We start from the raw sequence: 27,654 nt of genomic DNA on the forward strand, positions 1-27,654 counted from the left end.
AGGTAAACGCCTCTCCATATGATGGAGACGTGATGAGCTCTATGTACTTTGGAATTCTGGACACTCTTTTCCAAAAGACAGTCTGGCGGCTTAGAGGAAAGAGCTGTGGGGGGACAGCCAGCAAGCCTGAGTTCTAGTCCTTGTCCTTCACCTGACCCGCTCTGACCACATGTAGATTTCTGCCATTCTTGGGGCCTCAGTTTCCCCAGGTGCAGTACCTGTGCTGAGAGAGCTCTAAGATTCTGCACCCAGTGGTCAGCCCCAGGTTGTGGCTGGTGATAGGACACACAGGAGAAGGGGGTGGGAAGTTGGCATTAGATGGGGTGGGGAGGAAGGACCTCTCTGGGGAGGTGATATTTGAGCAGAGATCTGAATGCTGAATGCAGAGGGAGTGAGTCATGCAGCAATCAGGGGAAAGAACAGTCCAGACAAGGGGAATGGCAAATGCAAAGGGCTTGGGGCACATTCAGTGAATGGAAATAAACCCCTGTGAGTGGGGGTGGTGCAGGTGGTAACCTGGGGAGGGGTCGGCTCATGGGACAGAGTGCTCCTAGGCCCTGATGGGAATTTTATTCCAAAGACTGTGGGAGAATCTGAAGTGTCCCAATGGGGGAGTGACATCATCTGACTAAATCTGGGGAAGGTTTGTGTGGGGGATGATGAGATGGGGAGGGGGGAGTGGAAGCGGGAGACAGATTATTTCATCCCAGTGGGAAGAGCAGGGAGATTTGGTCACACAACTCCTACTCCATTCCCCGTTTATTTTTCCCCAGAACACATCATCTGATATGGTATATACTTCATTAACTTATTAATTTATTACCCGTTACTCTCTGCTAAAATGCAGTATCCAGGAGGAGTCATTTTGTTTTGTTCATTTATATGTTCTCAGTACTTGGAACAGTCCCTGGCACACAATAGCCTCTCAATAAATATTTTCTGATGAATAAATGAAAAAAGGAAGGAACAGATGGATGGATGAGTGGAGGGTGAATGGGTCAATGGACAGGTGGATGGATGGATGGATGGGTGGGTGGATAGGTGGATGGATGAATGGGTGGGTGGGTGGATGGATGCATGTATGGATGGATGCATGGCTGGATGGATGATGATGGAGGGATGGGTGGGCCGATGGGTGGGTGGTGGATGTATGGGTGGATGGATGATGGGTGAATGGATAGAGAAGTGGATGGGTGGATGGATGATGGGTGAGTGAATAGAGAAGTGGATGGGTGGATGGGTGGGTGGATGGATGGATGGATGGATGGGGGGTGGAGAATGGATGGATAGGGGGATGGATAATGGATGGATGGATAGATAAGTGGATGGGTGGAGGGATGAATGGGTGACTGAGTGACTAACCAGTCCTTGACCTTCTGGACGGGGCAATATGGAAATTTGAAACTTGGCCTCTCATTCTTGGTTTCCTCTTTCTGTATGTTTCTTGCCTTCCTACACCCCTGCTCAGGGGTCCTCACAGTCCTGATGCTCAGAGACCCCCAGGCTGTCCCTATTATTGCCACCTGCCCTGGGAAAGGGTCCTTGACAAGGTTCCATTTCTGTAATTCCTAGGATGGAGGAGAACTTGGGCTCTACTCACACAACTTCTCTCTGTGCAGATTGAGATGTTGAGGTACATGCAGAAGAGAACCTGCCTAAGGCCTCGTGGCTGAGTGCTGGTGACCAGCTGGGTGGAGCAGATCCATCTGCCAACTCCCACATCGGTGTCCTGTCCCCTCATCAGGTGCTCACCTGTGCCCTGGCCAGGGCTTTGCAGCCATTCATGGCAAAAGCAGTGACTCCCCAGCATCAGGCTCTTCATCTCTGTCATCTCTCATGTCTTCTTCAGAAACCTGTGTCCTCACATTACCTCCTCAGTCCTGGCAGCCACACATCACATGATAAGCACCGTCTCCAGGAGGATTAATGGCCTGGCTGGGCCTCCCTGCCATGAGGGGATGGTGAAGGCTAAGTGGTCCTGATGGGGGCAGGAGGAAGCAGGAGGGGAGGCTTCAGGGGGGCTGGACCCAGGGCCGGACCCAGCTCTGACCCAGGAGCCCATGGGCCAGGGTGTCTGCACCAAGGCAGGAGCAGGTGATGGGGATGTGGCCCAGGGGGCCCCACCATGGTGACCGCCTAGGAACATGCCTGTGTTGTGGAAACCACTTGCCGTAGATGAGGCCCCTCAGTTTTCCTGGGCACCAACCCTCCCTCAATGGAATAGGTGACAACTACCTAATATACATCAGATTTTACTTGTGTTCCCTGTTTCTTTCTGACATTCCACTATGCTGTATGACCCGCAAGGGCACAGTTTTAGGCTCTTCAATCTCCTGTGGCCGCTGCAGTCCTTGGGACACAGTTGGCACTCAGACACTATTCGTGAAGGATGAGTGAGTAGATGATGGAGTGGGGCTTTGAGGACGGGGATGTTCTTCTAGCTGGGACCCCTCTTCTGTGGTTAGTCCCTGCATGCTGGCTGTGTGCTGTCCTGGGAGGCTCCACTGCGATCTCGGCCCAGGTCCTGGACATGGCCTTATTCATCAGCTAACCTCCACCTTCCCGCCACAGTGTGGACTCTGCAGCCTCCCACTGGGATTCCTTCTAGACTACCCGGCCCTGCTGGCTTCCCCAGTGGGTGTTCAACCTTTGGGGACTCATGTGTCCTGCTCACGGTTGGTGCTGTTGGTGCCTTCCCTGCCCTCAACCACTGCAGCAGCCCCAGCCATATTCTACATCAGGATTCCTTGGGTAGGAAGTGTTACCAATTTCTGCCTCCACAAACCTTCAGACTCCTGGACACCCTCTGCACCCCTGGGCCTCCCAGATGTGGGTCCTCACATCCCAGCAGCTCCCAGGAGGGAGGGGCCAGGCACCCCCTTCCCTTGATCTTGACAAAGTTATCTCAGGACCCCTCACCAGGCAGCTGCCCACATGCTGACTCAGAGCTGTTGTTACATCGTGTCCTTTCCCTGGGACACTGTATCCTATAAGCCTGGCCCCAGTCTCCTTCAGCAATCAGACCTATCTGACTTGCCATCCTGTACAGGTTATTTGACTTCACCACAGTAGGGGTGGCAGCCCCCAGGGTATCACTACTTGCCACTACTCAGAGTGGGAAGGGAGGAAACGTGGTCTGTACTTCCCCAGGACAGGCCCTGGCTCTGGTGATGACATTTGGTTATCAATCCCAACCCTGAGTGCTGGGTGGCGGTGAAGGGTATATTTTAGTCTCCCTGAGGACCAATGTTAACTGCACCACTGAGTCTGGATTCAATACCCTCGAGCTCTGTGAGCAATCCTAAACGTCCAGATAAGCCCAGAATAGCAAGAGGAGTTAATGGGCCTGTGAAATAGAATTTATCCTGGCCGAAAAATACTGCAAAATAAAATAAAACAAAATGGTAGAATTAAAAAGATCACTAGAGGAGTCATTGAGATAAGAGAATGAAACCAACTTTACCTTCCCTGCTAAATCTTCTGGAACATCTCTGAGCCTTTGTCCCCAAGGATGCCCACGTGTGGCATGGAGGGCAGTTTGCCAGATTCTCAGTTGGCGTCAGCAGCAATGACATGACTTGGCAGGACAAGAGAGCTTCTTATTCTATCAATGATATGGAATCTGGCCATTTAGAGTGAACAGTCTTGCTTTTTGCGGTGTATTTGCTACTTCTCATTTTTTTTTTAAGGTTACTTTTCTTTTAAACTCTTTCTCCCACTTTCATCTCTGCTGTCCTCTCCTGATTTCATTTTAAGGGTTTTCTCTGTTGATGGCCTCAGTGATCAGGGCTGACATCCCACCAGTTTCCCAACTCCAGTGGAAAGAGCGCTCCTCTTGTCTACAGGATCCAGCAAATGTGCAGAATTCAGGGTTGTGGTCTGGTGGGGGCTGTGAGCCCACCTCGAAGCCAGTTACTCTGTCCAAGGACAAGGCTGGCAGTGGCCAGGCCTGGGCCATGGGCCCCACCCTGGAGCTGGGGTGGAAGATGGACAACTCATCTGAACCACAAGGTAGAGGGGAAGGGTGGGCCCAAAGGGAAAGTGGGGACTGTCCCCGATGGATGCAGAATGGAGGTTTGGCAGGAACAAGCCAGGAGTGTCCACTGCCTAAGGTGATTCCTATGCACTTTGGGGTGTGATTCTGAAACTGGAAGGAAAGAAGACGTGGATTGTTCTTCTCACAGCCAACTTCCTCCAAGGCAGCCAATCTTCTCTGCTTTGTCCCTGTTACCAAATCCACCAGCACCAGCTTTGGAACGAGGGAGCTGAGTTCAGACTGAGCTATGAATACTGCAGCTGGGTTCCCGGTTGTACTAGTCAGGGTGGGCAGAGAGCCTAACAGCAGACCCCACAACCACAGTGATGTAGACCAGTGTGAGTTTCATGATCACTCAGGATATTCCAAAGGGGGTCACGGCGGACACTCTCACCCTGCCCCCCTCCCTAGTCAACCAAGGCCCGGGCTCCTGCATCACCTTGCTTCACTTTCTGCTAAGACCCTGGAGTCCTCTCCATTCAATCAGCTGATTAGGAAGAGAAAAGGTGAGAATTACAGGACCTTTCTTATGGGCCCACCTGGAAGAGCTGCACTTTAGATAGAGCTCGGTCCCCTGACCACACTTGACACAGGGAGGCCAGGAATAGGACCTGAATTTGCACTCAGGAAGAAGGGGGCATGGGTCCTGGGGCACTACAGACTTTGCCCCTGGTGAAGACTCCTTTCCTTGGGAACACGGGTTTTACCTGGGGACACAGCATTAGGCAAGGAATTAAGCTGTCCTGGAATAATTCCAAACACCACCCAGTGAGGCCAATGGGTGGGAAAAAAGGATGGAGGGGATTGGAGGGGTGGGGCAATCTGGGGTCTCCATTCTGCACACTCAGCCCTGTACTTACTCTGTGCATGGGGACATCTGTCCCAGGGCTCAGCTGGGCTGTGATCAGGAAAGGGGGATTGTCAGAGCTCTGGGAATGCATCCTGAGGATCAGAAATTAGGCTGGCTCCTTGCCAGGGAAGTCTCATTAAGATAGTCACATGGCTCCGTGAGAGAGCAAAGCCTCCTCTGCAGCCAAAATTGATGTGCAAAGCTGAGCAGATCTCTCTCAGCTGAACACAGGGTCCAGGGAGTCCAGGCTCCTCCCACCTGCATCTCTGATAATTGATTTTCCTGCAGGCAATCCTGGAGCAGGAACCGGGGTGATGAGATATTTAATTACAGCCTTGCCTGGAACAACCAAGCTGCCTACCCCCTGCCTGGTGATCCTGCCTGCGGAGATGCCACTGCCTCAGGCCTCCAAGACGCCTCGGGTGATTTCTGCAAAGCTGCCTCTGCAGATAAATTCACCCCAAAGTCTCCTGATGACTTGGGAGGGGAACTGAGCATCCGTGTCCTGTTGACTCCTGCATGGCGAGAGAACCTTGTACAGATGCACAGATGGAATTTAATCTCCCAACCCTGGACCCTGACCTTGGTGGCTCCAATCTGCTCAAATGCACATACTCTCCTTGATTTCCAAAGCAATGTGCTGGGGCAGGTCAAGAAACTCCAGCTACTGGAAATAAAGTGTATTAATAGTGCTTTTTCTAAATATGACAACCCTAAAGAGGGCTCTCACTCCCTTGTATGTGATTCGTTTATAAATGCTAGAGAGCAGATCTAAATGCCAGTGGATCCCTAGGACACCCCAGAGACACCACTCCATGATTTGTTTATAAATACCAGAGAGCAGATTCTGCTCATGGGTTCCCAGGACACCCCACAGACTCCCCCACGATTTGTTTATAATTGCCAGAGAACAGATTCTGCCTGTAGGTCCTAGGGCACCCCACAGATCCCTATGTTCCCCATGGTTCAGACTTGGTTTGCAGAATTAGGGATTATGGAATGACTGAAGTGACTTCTTCCAAGGGCTCCAGTGACTTCCCCTCCACTCGATAAACCCCAGACTATGTCCCATGCCCCCCGAGGCCCTGCCCTGCCCTTGCTTCTGTTACCAAGCAAGGGCTTGTGCCCAGTGTGCACAGAAGCCAACATCATGGCACCAGCATCTGCAAGAAGAAAGGCTTTGCTTGCAAAGTCTACTGGCATGGAGACAGGAAGTACAGTGCTCAAATCTGTCTCCCAGAACCCGGGGCTGAAGGGACTTTTAAGGGGTATCCCAGGCCCCCGATTGGCTAAATCTGAGTCAGGCCAGATGGCACGGCAAAGGATGATAGGCTGATAGAGTCAGGAACTTATTGTTCAGGACAGACAAGGGCTGATTAGCTGATAAAAAGGAGCTGATTTGTCACTTCTGAATCCAGTCATCTGATTGGTCTAATCTTGATCTGGCACCTTGGTAGAGAATTCTCAGGTTCCTGAGGCCATGTGAAAGGCAAGGTCCCTTTTTTGGTGCATGCTCAGCTGAAAACCTACAAGATAACTTTGAAGTAACATGAGACAGGAAAAATAAAACCTACCTTCCAGCTAGTTTTAGATGTTTACACCTCCCTCTCTGATTCCAGGCCCACCATTCCCCTCTGTTTATTTTGCTCAGCTTCTCTGACCTTCTTGCTCTTCCACACGGCTGGAAACTGTTCCCATAATCTTCATTCTTCCAGTCGCCAGTCCAATGTTGCCTCCTCAGAGAGGCCCTTCCCTGACATCTGCCTAGTGAAGGTGCTTCACACAATTCACACCCAGAGCACCCTCATTGATTTTCTTTTTTTTTACTTGTTGCAGCCTGAAATTATTTGCCTATTTGCTTAGGGTATAGTTTCTGTGTCCATTGATTCTGGGATGAGATGCCTGTTCTGAATCCCAGCATTACCACTTCCTGTGTGACCTTGGCTTCTGTGTGTTAAAGTTTCTTATTTGTCAAATGGAGATAATGAGCACCTACTTCAGGTGTTCTGGTGTCACTTGGGTGATTGAAATACATGAGGTTTTTGCCTTAGAGTAGTGTCCAGTGCATAATAAATGCTGTGCAAGTGTTTACTTAGATTGCTGCTCCAACATCTCCTTCCCCTGCTGATATTCTCAGCATCACCATCACCATCACCATCAAGACCATCATCACCATCAAGACCACCACCACCGTCATCACCATCACCTTTATCACCATCCACTTCACCACCATCACCCTCATCATCATCATCATTATCATCATCACCCCTATCACCATTGTCACTACTGTCATTATCATCATCATTACCACCATCACCATTGTCAGCATTGTCATTATCATCACCACCATCACCATTGCCACCATCATCATCATCACCATCACCATCATCATCATCATCACTATCACAATCACTACCATCATCATCACCATCATAGTCACCACCACCACCATCATCATCATCATTGTCATCATCATCACCTCAATCATCATCTCTAAGTAAAGACATCTAATGACTGTTGTGGGAGCCTAGGTGAAGAGAGGCAGGGGAAGGAGCTTCTGTTTCATTAGCAGAGGCCAGAAGAGGCTGAGCAGAGGAGGAGGAGTGTGGGCTGGAGGATGCACTGGGCACTGAGTCGGAGGAGTCTGGCTCAGAAGCCACCTGCTGGTCTGAGGGCAGAGGGCATGGGGGCTAATTTGGATGAGTAGCCGTCAGGCCACTCAAAACTCCTGAGGAGGCTGGAAACTCAACACCTGACTTTCTAGCCCATGTGCCCAGAGATTGCCAGGAAGAAGGGGGTTGGGAGTAACTTTGGGGCAGACATTGGACAGTGCCTGGCAAAGAGAAGAAATCAGATTATCTTATTCATAAAATTCAGCACACTGGGCTGCCATAGAGATTTGAGTTATGTCATATTAGTAATATTCTACTAAATCAGATCAAGAAAATAAAACAAATATCCCTGTCTCAGTTAAAAATGCTGCTTTTAACTTTCTTCTAGATAAGTGTTTGTTAAATTGCTAGTACTCTTGCACATCTTATGTACCAACCAGTGAAGCGGACCATTCCTCAGGCTTCTCCTCTGTGGATTTGCAAGTTCAGTGGGATCTGCAGGATTGCACATATTCCCAGGGAGGTGGTCTCCTCTGGCAGCAGCCTCCCCTTCACTGTCCTCACATCTTCAACCCACACGTCTGTTTCTGTTCTGCCAGTCAAAGTCCAGAGCCAGCACTCAGCTTTGTTCCTTATTTTCAGAGAGAGAGAGAGAGAGAGAGAGAGAGAAAGTAAGGGAGGCAGAGGTGGAGGGAGTGAGTGAGAGAGGGAGGAGGACTCAGCTCAAGTACCCGTGGTAAGTCAAGTGGAGGAAGAGGATGGAATTGATTCTGCATCAATATAAGCAGCTTAAGTCTAATGGCCGGCATCTTTCAACCTCTGTTCAAACTCTTCAAGCATTTCCAGGTCCTGGGCTGTGGACTTGCTGTCATGTCTGCCCACGTTTGCTCCTTCTTCTACTCTTTATTTCTTTATTCCCAATCCATATCCAAACTCCTCTTTATTTCTCAAGCTGAAACTTTCAGTCCTGTATTTATTGTCATTTGTTCTGTTTTGCTTTTCCTCTGTCCCCATAGACCCAGATTTTGGTATCTCATCTTTCACCCCATGTAGCTTTTGAAAGATAATTTTATAGACAAATGATGGCTCCCCCATCACATAAACTCACACAAACGTGTACATGTGCGTGCACACACAAACACACACTGTAAATGTAGAAACCCCACACTCATGCATATACTATAGAACTAACTTTGTTTTCCCTTTGTAGCTTGCTCTTAATGATTAAGATTGTATCAAAAGCAGACATCCTGTATTACCCATACATCTCACAAAGCAGGAAGCAGCTGTCCATCATACTTGAAGACATCCTACATCCTGACACATCTCTAAAAGCATCCTGTCTCATCTAATACATCTCTTGAAGCAGGAAGCAGCTGTCCATCACACTTGAACATCCCGTACACATCTCTCAAAGCAACCTGTCTTACCCGATACGTTTACCTATATAAATCCCAGGCCTCAGTTGACTGGGGAGGCAGTTGGGACTTTACCCTCTGTCTCCCGGTCAACGTCTTCTGAAATAAAAAGACTTTCCTTTAAGTTCTTTCTGGCACGTATGATTGGCAATCCTATAGTGGTGAATGCTTGCATCCACGTGGGTCAGGGATTCCTCTAAATAAGTTGGCCTCTCACGTGTTGGCTGATGGTGAAGGGGAATCCTTCAACACTTATTTGTAACCAACATTGGGAAACACACATGCATACGTACCCCACATGCAATCCAGTTCCCAGCTGCTACTGTATTTACATTTCCAGCTTTTCCCTGCCCCTGCTGACCCAGCCCACAAGCCAGCACGGGGGATAGAAGGAGAGACAGTGATTCACAGACGGAGCCTTTCACGGGATGGGGCCTGGGCTTGCTCTGGGTCATCAGCCAGAGTTTGCAGTTACCCCTCCCAAGAACCTTAGCAAATATTTTTGTAACAATCATGGTTTCCTCCTTGTTTTGTTACTGCAGCCCAAGGCTCAGAGGGGAAGGGATTGCCAAGGCCACTTGCGTGTTCTTGCAGCCCAGGACTCCTGGACTGGCCCTTCCCTCCCCACCAGGTGCCCATTCCTATCTCCTCTCCACTGCTCAACCTTGCAAAGTTATGACCCCGTTAGAAAACGCACGACTTGATCCGTATGATGTTCACCCTCCTGCCCACATCCTCCTCCATCCCTTCAGCCCCGGCATTCCAGACCTGCTGCCTCAAGGAAAGTACATACTGTGCAACAATCCAGTCGAATATCTGGCTTTGGGCCTTGAAAGGAGCACAGTATTGATTTGGGTGCTACTTGATGAGTGTCAGGTATGTTTTGTCATCTCCAAATGAGATGGAATTGGCCAGTCTGTGCAGTGGGAAGAGCAGGCGGAAGAGGAAGCTGGACAAAGGGTTTCTAGGATCTCATCACAGAGGGTGATAAGGTGGGAGGGTTGAGGGTACGGGGGACCCAGCCCTATCCCAGGTGGAGCTCCATGTCACCCTACCTCACCCTCAATGTCAGACCCCACCTCATCCCCCACATACTGTGTCAGACCCCACCCCACTGTCTATGTCTCCCACAAGCCCCCCATGATGTGAGGATGGAGCTGGGGAGGGAGACTGACTGACTGACTGTTGCTTTGTGTTGCTTCGCCCCCCATGGATTTGTCACCCCCCTTCCCCTGGGTGATGGAGATGCAAAGGATTACTCAAAGCCCATCTCTTCTGAGCAGTGACAGACCCTTAAGTGGTTAATCTCCCACCAGAACCCTCAAGTGAGAGGCAACACTTCCTCGGGAAATTAACCCCGAATTGGGGTTCTCTTCCTGCATTTATTTTCCAGACCAGGAAGTTACAGGAAGAGAACATAGTTGGCGTTATAGTTTAACAATATAGGCTGGTAACTTTCAGTGAAACAAGCCAGATGACATTCCAGTAAGGCAATTAAGTGATCTTACAGCAATTTCTCAGTATGTTTACATAATAATCAGTAAATAGTCTGTCCTTGAGCCAGCAATCTTGCTGTGCCACAAATCTTTATCTTACACCAGAGACTTTATAGCCTGAGGAAAATTTCCAGTCCTCTGCAAGGTCAATATTTGAAACTGCAAAGTTTTGGAAAACCAGGCCCTGTGAAGTACATTTGTTTTACAGTATATTTCACAACTGACTGTGCTGGTAATTCTCCCTGTGCCGACCTCTCAGCCCCGCTGTCTGAACCGGGAGATTGACCTGTGGGTTGCATCCCACAGATGCTGTTAACAGCTCCCATTGGGTTCGGTGGGAGGCTGGTGACTTCTCCCTCTCCTTCTTGCTTTGTCTGTGGTTCTGGCAGCTGCCCTCCTCCAGGATCATTGCCCATTTGGGCTCTGTGACACTCTCTCTCTGGTCCCCAGGCCTCTTGCCCTTGCTGGGTCCCTGGGGCACCAAGGTCTAGCTGGGTTCACTGCATTCTGCAGCAGCTCTGAACACAACCTCCATATTAAACCTCCTCTTGTGATCACCTGAGCTGAGTTCTGCTTCCTGCAAGACCCTGACTGGTGCCCTAAGGAAACTCTGCCCTGACTGAGATGCACAGAATTGATTGGGACTAGGTCTCCATGTCTTGGAAGAACAAACACAGCACAGGAATCACCTGACTCACAGACCCATACCATTCTGCATCTGTGGTCTGGGTCCCACCTGCTCCAATCTCTGGTGCCTCCTCTCTGTCCATTGCTGCCCACTCTCCTTCCCCTGGAATTGGACTTGGTATCACCTGAACCTGGAAACACAGAATCCCAGAGCTAAGCTGTGATGGGCAAGCACCACAATAAAACATGGTACAACTCCTGACGAAAGGAGTTGCCACAAGAGGAGTCTGCAGAGACAGAGCAGCTTGAGTCCCTGGTCAGAGGCTCCCACACATAGCAGGACGTGGCTTGTGCTAGACATAGGGGTTCTCAGCATCTGTCTCTGACGAGCATCAAGATCACAGGGTTGGGGAACAAACATCTATATCTCAAGCACTTCCACTTCCCTCAGGCCAAGCTGTGTCTAGCACAGATGTCTGCAAACTGCACCTAGAAAAACGCGTCCTGGGCCATGCGAGGGCCCTGCACCCAGGCAACTCTCGGTGACTCCTCCCCAGTCTGGAGCAGGGAAGATCTGTAGGGCTGGCATGGCAGAGTGCTCCCCAGCAAGGCATTTATCACCCAGGTCATTATGAGGAAGACTGGTGTCCTTTGATAATATTTATATGGTGAACACCCTGGGAATTTATAGATGGTAGGAGCAGCTGTCATCACAGGTAGTTTTCTTCATGCCATCATATTAATTCAGAGTGTTAAATAGCCTTGTAAAAGTCACAGCTATCATTAGGAAGGATGGTGTCCTCCCCTGCAAGCATGCTTTGGGTGTCCCAGCAGAACGTGATCTACTGGTTGAAGGTGGCCTATGCTTCCCGCTGTTACTAAATTACCTGGCCTGACAGCGAGTCCGAGTGCTGAGTTATTAAATACAGAAATGGTGCCCCATTTAAGTGGACTTCCTGTGAACTCGGTGCTGGGAGAAAAGGTCACAAAGGAAACTGTGTGGAGATGAAAGGAAATCTACAAAGAGACTTGGTCATGTGGTGGCCCCATGCTGCAGGGGAGGCCGGGGAGGGAGGAGAGAAGGTCCCTGGTGCTGGGGAAGGACATGGGACAGCACAGAGAACACCAGCTCCCCTGACTCACGGTCCTTTTCCCCAGGTTTGACTTTGTTCTTCCTATGAGGTTTGAAGACATAAGGGCCAGCTGTTCAAAGCAGAAAGTGAAAACAGAAGTCTGTTGCAGAGCAGCCCATCATACCTTGTCTGCTCCTTCTCAGCCTCTGCAAAGCAACCTGCGGCCTCCCAGACCTGCCTGAACCTCTCCAGGGTCCTGAAAACCTCTAGGCTCAGCTCTGCAGAGAAGGGATGCAACTTGTTATGGAGCCCCTTTTGTCTGTCAGGAGACATGTGCACTGGTGGATCAATAAGGCAGAGCTGCCTCCACTCTCAAGAGAAAGACAGTGATGCGAGGGAGGTAAAAATGGAAAGAATTATGTGCAGCAGAGTAATCTTTCATAAGCTCCACACACCCACATGCACAGCACACACACACACACACATGGGATGAGAAATTAATTCCAATGCAGGGACTTGAACCAGGCCCTGAAAGATATGGTATCAGTCAGAATCCAGTTAGGAAACAGTGCTTATGAGGTGGGGCAGTTGCAGAGTGCTTAATAAAGTAGCTGTGAACAAAGGTGCAGGTAGAAGTTTGGGGGCACAAGAGGAAGGACTGGTAGCAGGAGGCCCCTGCTGAATTGTGTAGGCTGGGAGGGCTGAGGGCTGAGCATGTTTTCTGGAACCAGGAGAGAGAGAGAGAGGCTGACAAGGACCCCACCAGGAGCCAGGGATATACATACTCAGACCTCATTCTCCTCCCTCCCTCTGTCTCTCACCAGGTCTCCACATTAACTAAATCTAAACAGAAGCCTAAGGGTAAAGGAGCTGGTCTAGTGGAATGTATACAGGTGTGTCTCTGTAGAGAGAGGGACCTGCAGGGCATGGAGGTGCAGGATTTCAGCAGATGAGACAGGGGAAAGCACCTCCCATGTGATGCAACACCAGGAGAAAAGGATGCAGTGCAGGGGGCCAGGGAGCATCTGGGGTGGGTGTGCATGACATCAAAAAGTAGGAGACCTGTTTAAAATGATGCCCTTCACATTACCTTCTCTGACCATTGAATGCCTTGCACTCACAGGCACACCATTCCTAACAGGCTTCTACTCCAAGGACCTGAGTATTGAAACCACACACATGGCCTGTGCCAGCGCCGGAGCCCCACTAATCACACTCGTCGCCACCTCCCTCACCAGCTGTCTGCAGCAACTGAATTATTTTCTTCTTGAGAGTGGAATCCTGGGAGGTGGGGATGAAGATACCAACTGAAACACATCACGAGGACCTGGACATGAAGACATTCCCTCATGACCAAACAACACTGACTATCCAACATCCTGCTCCACTTGTGCCAACCCAGGTGTGTCTGTACTGAACTGGATGTCACCCCAGCTCCCTAGGTGTGTCTACACTGACATGGGATGTCTCCCTGGCCCTCCTGGTGTGTCTACACTGACATGGGATGTCTCTCTGGACCCCCTGGTGTGTCTACACTGACATGGGATGTCTCTCTGGCCCCCCTGGTGTGTCTACACTGACATGGGATGTCTCCCTGGACCCCCTGGTGTGTCTACACTGACATGGGATGTCTCCCTGGCACACCTGGTGTGTCTACACTGACATGGGATGTCTCCCTGGCACACCTGGTGGGTCTACACTGACATGAGATGTCTCTCTGGTCCCCCTGATGTGTCTACACTGACGTGGGATGTCTCTCTAGTCCCCCTGTGGCCCTATACTGTCCATTCTGCTCAGACAAGGTTTACTAGACAAATAGGGCCTGGGTTTGGGGCTAAGAGCCCCTCCCTGACTCCATCCTCTGTCCTCAGTCTAGGAGGTCTCTCAGCAACTGTTCCAGATTTTGAGACCTCAGTCCAGGACTGTTTTCCACCCCTTGAACTTTCAGACAAAATCTCTTCCATCAGGAAGTGTAACCAGCTGCCCTGCCTTGTGTGTCTGGCCCTCCAGCCTCATGTCAATGCGTCCGTTGTCAGTGTGAGGCTGCCTGCGTCACCACCGGCTGGCGGATGGGGCAAGTCTGCTGTGAGGCAGACAGAGCGCTTCTTCTAGGGGCTGAAGAATGAGACCCTTTTCTTCATGGTGTAAACTTCAGTGCCCTGCCTGATGGTCTCCTGATGCCGAGCCAAATCGAGGAGGAACTGGACAGGGCCAGTGGTCATAGGGAAAAGCTTCCTGAGTCTGACCCTCCCTGCATCTCAAGCCACAGCCAGGAGGGGTTCAGGCACCTTCCAGCAGACTCAGCCCCTGAGGACCCCCCAGGTGAGCTGCCCTCAGGACAGGATTTGGCAGGTGGAGCAGCCTGGTCCACAGGGCATCTGGGAAGGGAGGCTGCTGAGTTACTGCTCTCACCCAGGACTCTGTCCTCTGCCTGTGGAGTGGAGCTGCCGCGTGTCCAGGGAATGGGGCTTGGATCTGCTCAGGCTTCAACAGCTAGAGGACGCCTCTGTCCCCACAGCCCCCTCCTCTGCACTGTCCCCCCGCCCCCGCCCATGAACTCAGGGCTGAGTGTGGAGCAGGAAGCTGTCCAGCGTGTTTGCATCTGCTCCCTGTCACCAAGCGAAGAGCACTGCCCTGGGCCTCTGCAAGCCCCCAGGCCCTTCACCCTGCTGTGCCGTGTCCCCTGCAGCCCAGCTCCAGGGTGGGAGGACGTGAGTGTTTTCTCTGCTCTGCTGCCCCAGCTGCAGGTTTGAGCTGTGGGAGAGGGAGAAGTTGGAACATCAGGAAGGAATAATTGAGCTCCTTTGTGGAGAAGAGCTCAGAGGTTTCTAGAGCGCAGGGTCTCCTGCCTCAGAGCACACCCGAGGCAGAAAAAACAAAGCCACTGGCTCCTGACCCCAGCCCTAGCAGGGGCTCCACACTAGGGAGGAGCAGACTCCAGGCTTCAGGTGTAGGACTGATTGCATTATAAATGTTGATACCTCAATTAAAAGGAAATTAGCATGCAGAAAGCAAACACAACATTTGGCAGAATCTCCTTTCACCTCTAATGGTTCCCATCTGAACTGTCAAATGGTTACCTGCCCCCCTGATGTGTGCGGTTGTTGGGTGAGGGGAGTGTTGCAGAGGTCTGTGGGGAGGCAGCTGCTGGAGTGGGAGCAGGAGTCCCACTCTGGCCAGAGGGGACTTCTGGGGGGAGAATGTGAGTTGGGGAAGTTGAGGTTTATGGGAAGCAGGTACTGGGCTGGTTGGGGAGGGGGTAGCATGGTCTGCAGGGCTGGGCCAAGGGGAGCAGAGGAGGGCTGACCTGCCACAGGGGAAAGGGCTTCTCACTGTCCCATGTGGGTGGTGAGCTCCCCGTCACTAAGAAGTTTCTAGCAGGGACAGGAGGACTGATCTGCTGTCAGGGGGCTCTGTCCTTGGGGAGAGGCTGGACCTGACCAGGGGTCCCAAAAGTCGCCTGATGATAAATGTTTAGAAGGGAATCTGGGATGCTCTAGCACTTCTGCATCCTGGGTCCTCCCTGCACAGTCTGACTAAGTCTGGGGTGAGGACCAAGGAACCCCGTTGTCTCTGCAGCCCCTCCTGGGTCTGCGAGTCCCAGGTCTGAGGCTGGCCCTGGATCCTCTTGGTGCAGGCAGGGGCTCCAGGACAGCAGGGGTTTCACCACCTCAATTCTCCACCAGATCCCCAGTGCCTGGCAAACTCTCACTTCCTGTTTGTGGACATATCAAATAAGCACGAGAAGAAACTGCCACCTTCCTGTCCCCCAGTCCCTGGGCTATGAGACAAAGAGCCCTAGTCCTGGGGGACCTTGGACAGTGACAGCCCCAGCACAGGAAGCCCCTGGGAGCAGGCAGCTCTCAGAGAAGAAGTGTCGCCCAGCTCACGGTGTCGTCCCTACTGAGGAGTCTTCCACTGTGAGCACTAAGGACAAGTGGATTGATTCATTTCCCTCCCTGAGCCACTGGCAGGTGACCCTTGTTTTAAAGCCAAGCTCCAGTTAGGGGCCGCCCAGCATCAGGGGCTGTGCTTGATGGATGGTTGTCAGGCCCTATTCTGGAGCCCATTTCTACCTCCTCTTCAAGGGCAGGCTTCTCTTGGCCCAAATCATCCTCCTGTTCTCAGACACTACTAACCCTCCCTCGCCTGTGAGAGAGCCTGGGGGGCAGTGGGGGGAGACATCAGGGATGGCTTCCACAGGGCTTTAGCTTGGGAGGAGCCTCAGAGAGTGGGCTCCCTCAGACAATGTGCTCCTAGGGGCTTCACTGCAGCCTGTGGGTGCAGGTGAGACCCCAAGGCCTCCAGACACAGGAGAGCTGGAGGGAGGGGTATCTGGGCTATGCTGACCAGTTGGCTCCATCAAATGTGGAGGGAGGCCTCGTGGGGTCTGGGGGAATGGGCTAAGTCTGACATGAGGGTCAGAACCCGTTGGGGGTGTCTGATTACATCCCAGGCAGACAGGGACCTCAACACCCCCAAGGGGCACATAAGCTTGATGCCCAGGAATTAGCTCTTCCAGGGGGTGAGAAGCTGTTTCCCATCTGCCTCCTACCCAGTGCTGCCCTTTAGGAGCCTCTGCCTGGGGGCTGGGGGTGGGGGTTCACCTGCAATTTGCAGACAAGAGCCCCCTCCTGGGCAGCTGCTCTGACCCCATAAGGAGCCAGGATTCAGCCCCAAACAGCCCCTCCTGGTACTTTGCAAAACTTCCCAGGTGCTCCAACCCCCTAGATCCAGATATGTGGGCATAAACTCACAGAGACCCCCACCCACCCCAGGACTAAACCAGGTTCCCAGCGGCACCTTCAGCTGGGGAAGAAGGCATGGCCATTCTGCATCTGTCAGATGTGGTAATTCATGTCAGAATGTTGCAGAATCATTCAAAAAGTTGCTTAAAAGTGTTATTTGCGTTGTTTACTGAACTTTCAGCAGAACAGTAAACCTATGTGTTTTACATAAAAATTTAAAATTGATAAAAAAGGATGCTAGAAACCCACAAATCAACTACTTTAACTGTTTTTTCTTTTAAATCTGCCATGTTGAGGAATACTATAAATACAATAAACGGTACCAACTTTAAGTGTAAAAAAAAGAGTTGAGGTCAGAGTATTTAATGACAACTGTCATTGTCATGATTTAGTAGAAAGACAAAACTAAGAATAATAAAAAGGATGCTAGAACTGTTAAAATTGTGAATATTTCCTAACAACGGAGTAGAGTTAATTGAAATGATGCGGTAGAAAGCACGGAAACCAAGCTGGAGACATTTCTGCCTCAGGACAACACACCCAAAGACTTACCAGTTATTTATAGCTTTGATTTTCTTCTGAAATGCAGCCATAAATCCATATTATATGGTTTTAATGAATATTTATTTCTAAAATGAAATATGCAGCTGTTCTGATTTTCTAATTCAAGGAGAGGAAGGAAGGAGCCTGCCTTTCACAGGCTCCGCAGGCCCTGACTCCCAGGACGGCTCCCGCTGCCTGCAGGAGCTTTGATGGTCAGGTGCCTGCAGGGGGCTCTAGAGAAAGAAGGGCCCATCCCCCACCCCGCAAGGAGCAGGAGGGAGCAGGAACAGGAGCAGGTGGCAAGGTGCTCCCACCATGGCGGGGGTGCACAGCACTTCACAGTTTGCAGAGCAGCCCCCTCCTCCTTACACACGTATGCTCGTGTCCATGCATGCACCAAGATGCCACACACACCATGCAGGGGCCTGCTTGAGTCTTGGAATCCCTTGAGCCCCAGCTGTCACAGTCTGCGGGTCTCATGGGGGAAAAGTGGGGGACGGGGTTCGCCCAGAATGCAGAAGCGGTGGCCAGGTCTCCCTGTGCCTCATCAAGGCAGCCGCATTTCCACAAAGGGCTTGCGTGCTCGCCTCTTCCTGCCTAGGGATGTGACTTTGCCAGAAAGATTCAGATCCTTCTGGAAGAGCTGGGGTCACCCAACACTACGGACACATTGTCACACACTGGGGTTTTCAGTCTCCTCCATCAGAGGGAGGGCAGGTGGTTGGGAGATGTGAACCCTCATGGCCTTCACTGTGAAGCAGCAGCAGAGAGACCCCCAGGAAGCCAGGTGCCCCATCCCCACCTGTGCCCCATGTGCAGCTGTGGGGGATGCCTCTGTGCTCCCACTGCTGGGATCGTGGTGGACCAGGCATTGGTGTGATGAAGTTTGATGGTTCCCCAGGGGGACACCACCACCTCGTGGTTGGCCCGAGTGCCAGGGCTCACTCAGGGTGGGGGGAGTGGAGTGAGAGTTCTCTCTCAGCAGCTGCTCCCAGCTGGGTCAGCTAATGCCACACCCCAGAGGGCCATGGGGACAGGTGCTGTCTGTAGTGGGTCACAGATCTCAGGCTGTGGTTGGTTCAGAAAAGGTCAACGTGGTCAATGTCCTGAACAGATATGTGCAGATTTACCATGACCACACCTTTCTGTCCCAAGGGCCTGGCCACACTCCTGGGTAAAGGACCTGGGGCTCCTCAGGAAGGGGCACATCCACTGGTCAAACATTTTATGGAGTGGGTTTGCTCAGAGCAGATGGCTCTGCTCAGAGGCCTGAGGGGTGCATGGGGGTGGCTGGCTGGGTACAGGATGAGGTGGGGTGCAGAGGCTCACCCCGCCTGCTTCCCCACATCTCCTCTCTCTGCTTTGCTCTCTCCCGAGAGGGGACCTCCATGGACAGTGTCCCCCAGGCCCCCCACCCTCTTGCTTCTGTTAAGTTTGTACATGGACGGAAGGAGGGGAGAAGTGGGGGGAGTATTTCAGGCACCTTCCCCACTAGGGCTGTGGGTTATGGCAGTCCAAGTTCCCCCACCATTCACTGACCTCAGGCCATCTCTGCTCACCTGAAGTCTTAGGCACTTGGGGATGTAGCAAGTTGTAAGTGCTCAGAGGATAAGGAGGGATGAGGGTCTGGCTGGGAGGGCAGGGGCTGCTTTAGACAGAAGATGGGGGGGCTCCCTGGGAGAGGGTATTTTCTCAGGGGCCTGAATGATCAGAAAATGCTGAAGGCAGGGGTGAGCCTGGGCAGTCTGAGGGTGGTAGGACCTTGAGGCAGGAGCACAGGGGGTGACAGGTCAGGGCTCCACCCTCCTACAGCTGGACTAATTGAAAGGGATTCTCTACGTAAATCATAGCTGTTACTGTCTGGCCCTTAATCACAAAAGTACCTCCAGGCATCTTATGCACCATTAGCTGACTTGGGCTTGCTTGGTTATTTAATCTGCAGAGTGGGTGGGAGTCCTGGAATCTCGTATTCCTTTCATTGTTAGTGAGTCTCCTCCCTGCAAGCTGGCTCCCTTCCAGGCCAAAGATTGCTGACAGTCCCTGCTGAGTCAGTCAGGGGGCTGGGGGTCTCAGCGTGTGGGAGAGAGTGGCAGGGCCAGCAGAAAGGCCTAATTCTCTCTCCAGGAGAGCTGCCTAGGGAACATGAACCCAGTGCCTCTGACCTTTGGGATACAGGTCTGAGGTCCTGGGTGGTTCCAGGTACCCAGGGAGGTGAGAAGTTTGGTCCCAATGCAGGTGAGCAGGTTGGTCCCAGTGCAGGTTAGCAGGGTGGTCCCAGAGCAGGTGGGCACTGGGGAGCCACTGAAGGCAGTGGTCAGGGCTTGGGCCCAACACTGCCATCCCCAGGAGGCTGTTATACCTCAGGGTCCCCATCTGCAGATTGGGGGTGATAAGAGTGGTCCCCCTGAGATAGACAATGCAGGCACTTTGAGCATGGCCTGGCCCAACTTAAGGTCATTAAAATACACATACAAGCTCAGAAGGAGGCTGCTCCCTGTGGGGAGGTGCCCTCAGATTTGGGGTCTATTGTGAGGCCAGACACTTGAGGTGAGGTGGGGACCCAGCCTGGGGCCAGTCTGCAGAGGTCAGACAAGGAAGGAAGGTTGTGTTCAGAGCTCCCCTTCTCTGCTCTGGGTACAGCCGGCCCCTGTGGCATGCAGACCTCGTCCACGTCCCGTCTGGACAGCGGGCAGCCGAGCTGATGACTGTAATAGAAGCTTTCACTTCCTGCAAATTGGGAGTCAGGCACTGTCCACTCTGATTAGACACTTGTGGGGCTGGAAGCTGTTAGTGGTGTGGCAAGCTTGGGGACTTTGGGGTTGGTCCAGGAAAAGACAGGACCCAGAGGGGTCGGCAGCACACACGATCTCTGTGGGGCTGCATGTGGACAGACTGCCTGCAGCAGAGCCCCTGCCGGAGATGGTGGGCAGGGCCACCACCTGGAGGGGGGAGGGATGGGAGAGGGTCTCAGTGTCCAGGGAGGATGCTCAGCAGCACAGGGCTCAGGGCATTTGCAACCCTGGGGTTGTCTTATCTGTGGTTTGCAGATGTTGGGTGCAGTTTCACTCTATATGCAAAGCAGGCTGGCTCTCAATGGTTAAAAATATGCTTATTTGGGTGATATTAAATAATTCCATGTGCAAAACTTTGAATTTGGCACAGGTGGGCTTGAGTTGACAGTCCTGCCTCCTGTGAAGAAGAAAGTGCACAGGGGACAACCTTCTCCCACTAGCAGGACAAACAGGCCTGCACCTAATTGAATCACTCTCACACCTGCCATCAGGGGACAACCTCGTTGTCTAGCAGGGCCCAACTGGGCTTACCTCCACCTGCCACAGCAGTCAGGGATCCTGCCCAGCCACCTCGGGAGGGAATGGGTCGCCACAGATGGAAAGAACTGTGAACTCATCTGACGATCGCTAGGACGTGGCTGACCTCACTCCAGGCTGTGTCATCAGAAAGGCAGTGGCAGCACTGTTCTGGAGTGGTCCTTCAGCACAAACCAGTGAGGGTTGGGCTGGGGGAGGCCCTTCCACCCGCCTGTGCTGCCTCCTGGTGGGGAGCAGGCTGGCGTTAGCTTTTCCTCTGAACTTCCAGGAGCAGGTGCACGAGGCAGGCCACTGCAAAGCGGTTCTCTTCAGCCCCCCCTCCCCCCCCCCCCATTAGTGTGAGCATAAGTCGCTGTGGGGCTGGCCTCTCTAACACTCGCTGATCCTCCCTGCAAACAAGGAGAGGGCGGTGGGAGTCTCAGGCCCCTGGCCAGTGAGTATTTAATACCAGGGCTGTTTCCATGTGTTTGTCTAAGTAAAGAAAGAAGTCAAAAAGTCTTAGCAAAGGCAGTTGTGTAGATACGGAATGCAAAGTGAGGGGCAGTCTGAGCCCAAGGACCGTGATCCTCTCATCCTGACCCATCACTGTCACTGTCATGGGTGTGGACGCACCTTGTGGCCACAGGTCCCTAAGTAGTTCACAGGTCCCTAAGTAGTTCACCGCTCCTCAGGAGTCCACCCTCCTCCTGACTCCCCACTGCCCTCAGCCGGGCTTCTCCCCCTGGCAGGAACCCCAAGTGCACACTGCACAGACTCCTCCACCTCCTCCTCCCCACCCTGCCCGCTGGTCCTGCCCCTCCTGACGGGCCCCTTTGCTGTTGTCTCTGCTCCTTTAAGCTTTTTGCCTTTGATTCTTTTCTCCATGGGATGCCATCCAGCTGCACAGGGACGGGCACCTGCTCCTTCCAACCAAAGGACTGACAGGAGAGAGTGGGGAGAGAAATGGAGAGAGAGGGAGAGAGATGGGGGAGGAGGAGTGGGAGAAATGGAAGGCAGAGGGAGGGGAGGCTGTCTCCCTCCACACTGTCGGGTGCAGCAGGTGCACTGGGCGCTGGTGCACTCCTGAGTGAGACAGGGTGGGGACTCCAGCCCTCTCCAGGGACCCCTTTCCTAAAGGAGAGCTTCCTTGGTCATCTCAGGAAATTATGTATATTTTACTCTTTTATTGAAGTTTAGTGTACAAACTGCAAGTACACGCTGTGGCCGATTTTCCCAACGAGTGCATCTGGGTAAACTGCACTCAACACAGAACTTGGCTAGCAGCGCAGGAGACCCCCCACCTCCTACGTGGAAACTGATCCTTAAACACACTAGCACAGGCGATGAGAAGCCATGGGCTGGATGTGCTGACGGCCTTCATTAACAGGACGCGGCTTTGGAAGAGAGGGCTCTCCTGGACTGGTGCCCGGGATGGTCGGTTCTAACCACAGACAGCACCAGGACTCTACTCCCCTCTCCCCTTAGCTGTTTATAATTTTGGCTTTGTTTTTATCGCTTTGTGTCACACCCCACCCTTACTCACGAGGAATCAGTCCACTGGAAAAACCAATTAAAAACAAAAAGAGATTAAAGGTATTTACTATTACCATATGAACATTTCAAATAGCACAGGGAATACACTGCTTAAAATCTACCCACATTAAAATTAAACAAATATTTTATATCTGGCATTCATTTCCTCCGTCAGATTTTGTGTTGTTTCTATGGAAACACACGGCATTTATGCTAAATGCAGTACCTTTCATGGTTTGTGTCTTTTTATGCCCGGCTTCAGGTGTTTCCACTCATATCCGAGTACCTCTTCTGTAAGGTTTGTCTCTGGAGTGGGACGCATGGTCCATCACAGTGTCTTGTTAAGGCCAGTTTCATGATAGGTAAACAGTTTTGCTGCAGGAACTTCTTTGGGGGACAGAACAGAACAGAGCAGTGTGTGTCCCGATGTTCAGGCTGGTGTGCAGTTTTGTATCTTTGCAGTGAATAACAACAGACTTTCAGTGGTTGGCCTTCAGGAGAATTTTGTTGTCATTCAACCAGCAAGAAATGCCCGGAATTCCAACAGACAGAGGTGAGCTCAGAGAGTTTGTGATCAGAGAGACTGGAAAGAAAAATCCAAAAACTGAGTTCCATTTTTGAGCAGGGTCAGTATGTCTAATTAATATTTTTGAAACGTGTGAGACATTTGGGCTCTGTTGGAACGGGGCAGCCGCAGCAGACCACGTGGACACGGGGAACTAAACACACGGGTCCTGTTGGGGCAGCTCTGAGCCTCCCCCAGCAGTGCAGGTCGCCCCAGGGAAGCAGCTGGTGACACATGTAGCTGTGACCATGCGGGATTCAGGCAGTGGGTCGTCAGTCTGAGAGGGAGATTGCGGGACTCAGTAGTAGGGTGTGAGCACGTCGTGCAGGCCTAAGCTACAGTGCAGTGAGGAAGAGTCAATTCTGAATGGAGGTCACATGCCTGAAGGGGGAATGTTTGGTGACACTGTCTGTAGCCTGGGTTCTGAGATTTCTGATGGCCAGTGTGTAAATGAATGGCATGCTTGAAGACTTGCAATGCTGAATGGACTTTCTCTCTGCAGCAGCGTTCTGAGAATTAAGGGTAGCCACTGGCAGAGTCTGTGGCAATGGCCACTGGCAGAGTATACATGAGGACCTGGGGGCTACAGTCACTCAGGGTGGGGGGATGTCATTGACCTGCGGTGAAGTCATCCAGACCCAAGAAGCTGATGGTGAAGGGCCCCACGTATCCTCCTGCCTTAGACTGAAGAGTTTCAGCACCATCTAAGGGCAATCTTCTAAAGCAGCTTCCCAAATGTCCTGCACAGTAAGAACCAGGGGTGCAGATGTGTGTTTGACATAAGGGCTCCTGCACCCCGTCCCCCAGACCTCCTTAATCAGTATCTCCAGAGCTGGGGCTCAGAGGTCTCCTTGTTTAAAAATTGTCCCCAGGGCATCGAACAGGTCAGGGACGCTGTACTAAAGCAAGGGCTCTCAAACCTCAGTGTAAGAATCACCTAGGGGCTTGTTAAAACACAGACCCCAGATCCCTGCCCCTGGAGCCAGACTCAGTAGAGGTGGTGCCCAGGGATCTGCATTTGAAAAGCATCAGGGTGATCTTGAGTGAGGTTGGAGGTCTGTGGAATGCACTTTGAGAAACTCTGTAAAGGGCAAGTCTAACATACAAATGCTCAACTGTGTGTATAGTGGTGGGGAGGGAGTTGCTGGAGGTAAGAGGTGGTCCTGGCCGGAAGAATGTAGAGTGTGGTCCTGCTGTGTTCCCAGAGGGAAGACGGGCCAAGTTTGCTGAACAGTTGGCTTTCTCTGCCACGTCTGCACACCCCTCACCTCTAGCCCCCCCTTTTGTTCCTGGAGTCAACTCTTACCAGCTTTTTGAGGGTCCTTTAATAAATCTTTATGCATAGTCTCATATACTTTTTACACACGTGTCCACACACAGCACACAGACATGCACACATGTATGCAGTGCCATTCTGCACTGGGTATGCCCCCCCTTCCTTCCTTCTTTCTTTTCTTTCTTTTTTTCTTTCTTCTCTCTCTTTCATAGTTCATTCTCCTCTTTTTTTCACTTAACAGTATATTGATCCACAACTGTATATTTGGAATATAGATCAACCACATTCTTCTTAATGGCTCCACAGCATTCTGTTATATGGGTGTAAGATAGTTTATTTATCAAGTTCCTTACAAATAGCATTTAGATTATTTCTCATCTTGTCAAACAAAGGTACAATTAATATCCATGTATATGTGTCTTTGTGTATGTGAGTGAATATATCTCTAGGATGAATTTCTAGAAGTAGAATTGTTAGCTAACAGAGTATAGGCACTCAGTATTTTCATAGACACTGTCAAATTGCCTTTATAAACAATTGTTTACAGACAATATTTAACCAGCCACTACCACCGCAACAGATATATGTATATCCTCGAAAACTGTCCTTAGCTTGAAAGATTTAATATCATACAGATGATATTTTTTTCAGATGTATTTATACGTTCAATGTAAGCTTATCCAAAATCCCAGCAGATTACTTTTTGTAAAAATTGATATGTTGATGCTAAAATGCATATAAGCAAAGGAGCAAGAACAACCGAGACCATCTGGACATCAGCAAATTGGAAGAATGTGTGCTCTCAGATGTTGCACCTGCAATAAAGCAATGAGTAACTAAAACAATAAGATGTTAGTCACTCACCCACGGAACAAAGCCGAGTCTACAAATAGTCATACACATATGTGGACACTTAATTTATATAAAGATGGCCTTGCAGGGTGGTAGGGGGCCTTTTCCATAATCTGTACCACTTGGATATCCATGGGGAAATGAATGATCTTTTAATGTGCCTTATCCACACTCCCCCCCAAACACAAATTACTTGTAGGTAGAGCAGAGATCTAAATGTGAAACAACTTGTATAGGGTAACAGTGGAATAACTTCACGGACTCAGGAAAGGGAAAGACTTTAAACTGGAAATAAAACAAATATAATGGGTAAAAATGGCTTGAATAAACTTAATTAAAATTAGAAAATTCTGATTATTTAAAAAATATTTTATTTTGTTTATTTTTTAAATTTTTATTTTTTTTATTGGTTATGAATATTCATGAGGTATGAAGCTGATTGTCACCCCTTGTGCCCAAGATGTGAAGGCCAGATCCATACCGGCAGCATGCCCATTACCACAAATAGCAATTGTACCCCGTGTCCCCATCCAATTATCTCCAACCTCCTTCCCCCTTCCCCCTTTGCCCCACTCCACTTTGTATACCTAGGTATGTTCTCTCCTTCTGCAAGTCCAACACACCACTGTGGTCTTTCTTTCCTTCTTTCTTGGGGAAAAGACTGTCTCTTCAGTAAGTGGTGCTGGGAAAATTGGATATCCATACACAGAAGAATGAAACTAGATATGCACCTCTCACCATATACTAAAATCAACTCAAAATGGATTAAAGACTTAAGTATAAGACCTGAAACTGTAAAAATACTAAGGGAAAATATAGGTGAAACACTTCAGGAACTAGGTCTGGGCACATACTTTATTGACATGCGCCTGAAAGCACAAACAACAAAGGAAAAAATAAACCGATGGGACTATATCAAACTAAAAGCTTCTGCACAGCAAAAGAAACAACCAACGGATAGAAATGACAACCTACAGAGTGGGAGGATATTTTTGCTAACTATGCATCTGACAAGGGATTAATATCCATAAGATATAAGGAACTCAAGCAATTATACAGTAGAAAAACAAATAACCCAATTAAAAAAATGGGCAAAGGAGCTGAATAGACATTTTTCACAGGAAGACATACAAATGGCCAACAAGTACATGAAAAAATGCTCAACATCACTAGTCATCAGGGAAATGCTAATTAAAACTACATTGAGATACCACCTCACCCCAGTTAGACTGGCTATAATAAAAAAGATGGTGAATAACAAATGCCGGCAAAGGGTGTGGAGAGAAGGGAACACTCCTGCACTGTGGGTGGGACTGTAAATTAGTACAACCACTATGGAAAACAGTACTGAGGTTTCTCAAACAACTACAGATAGATCCTCCATATGATCCAGCAATCCCACTTCTGGGTATATACCCAGAGGAATGGAAATCATCATGTCAAAGGGATACCTGCCCTCCCATGTTCATCCTCCTCTGTTCACAATAGCCAAGATATGGAACCAACCCAAATGTCCATCGATGGATGATTGGATAAGGAAACTGTGGTATATGTACACCATGGAATACTACTCTGCCATAAAAAAGAATGAAATACTCCCATTTGCAACAACATGGATGAGCTTGTAGAAACTTATGTTGAGTGAAATAAGCAAAGCACAGAGGGATAAAAAATATTTTAAAGAGTGAAAATATAAGCCACTCAGTGGGAGAAGTTATTTATATAACATGTAATGGCAAAGGACTATATAATACAGAATATATAAATGTCTGTAAATCAATAAGAAATAGATGACACAATAGAAAATTAAACAAGAGTCTCAAACAGGTATTTCACAAAAGAAGATCTCCCAGTGATCAGCATTATTGTAACTTTGATTTGTATCTCCACATTTCGTTTTCAACATAATTTAAGGAAAAGTTATTTGTGTTTTTGGACACATGATGTATAAAGATTTACTTTTGTGACATCAACAACTGAAAGGAGTGAGGAAAGAGGTGTGAAATAACAGAGTTTGTGTGTGTTATTGAAGTTAAGCTGGTACAGATCCAAATTAGAGTGTAATAATGTTAGGATATTAACCGTGATCCCCATGGTAACTGCAAAGAAAATAGCTATAGAAGATACATGAAAGGAAATGAGAAGGGAATTTAAACATCTCACTACAGAAAAAAAAAAAAATCAACTAAACACAGAAAAAGACAATAATGCAGAAAATGAGAAACAAAAAAAGCTATTGGAATGTGGAAAACAAGCACCAAAATGACAGAAGTAAATCCCTCCTTTTCAGATAGGCTTAAAAAGGAAGGAAATTCTGACACACCCTACAACAGGGACAAACCCTGAGGGCGTTACGCTGAGTACAGTAAGTTGGTCACAAGAAGACAAATACTGTGTGATTCCACTTTTATGAGGTACTTAGAGTAGTCGAAATCATAGAGACAGAAGTGGAATGGTGGCTGCCAGAGGCGGCAGGAGGGGCCTGGGGCGTCAGTGCTCAACAGGGGCAGTTTCAGTTTTACAAGATGAAAGAGTTCTGGGGACGGATGGTGGTAAGGTTGCACAACAAAATAAACGTATGTAATATCACTGAATTGTACACTTAAACATGGTTAAGGTGGTAAATTTTATGTTTTGTGTGTTGTACTACAATAAAAAAATTGGCAAAAACCCCACAATGTTTAAAAATAGTAATGGTTTACATTTGCTTTTCAGGG

Source organism: Cynocephalus volans, chromosome 2, assembly GCF_027409185.1.
Source record: "Cynocephalus volans isolate mCynVol1 chromosome 2, mCynVol1.pri, whole genome shotgun sequence".
NCBI classification, from domain to species: domain Eukaryota; kingdom Metazoa; phylum Chordata; class Mammalia; order Dermoptera; family Cynocephalidae; genus Cynocephalus; species Cynocephalus volans.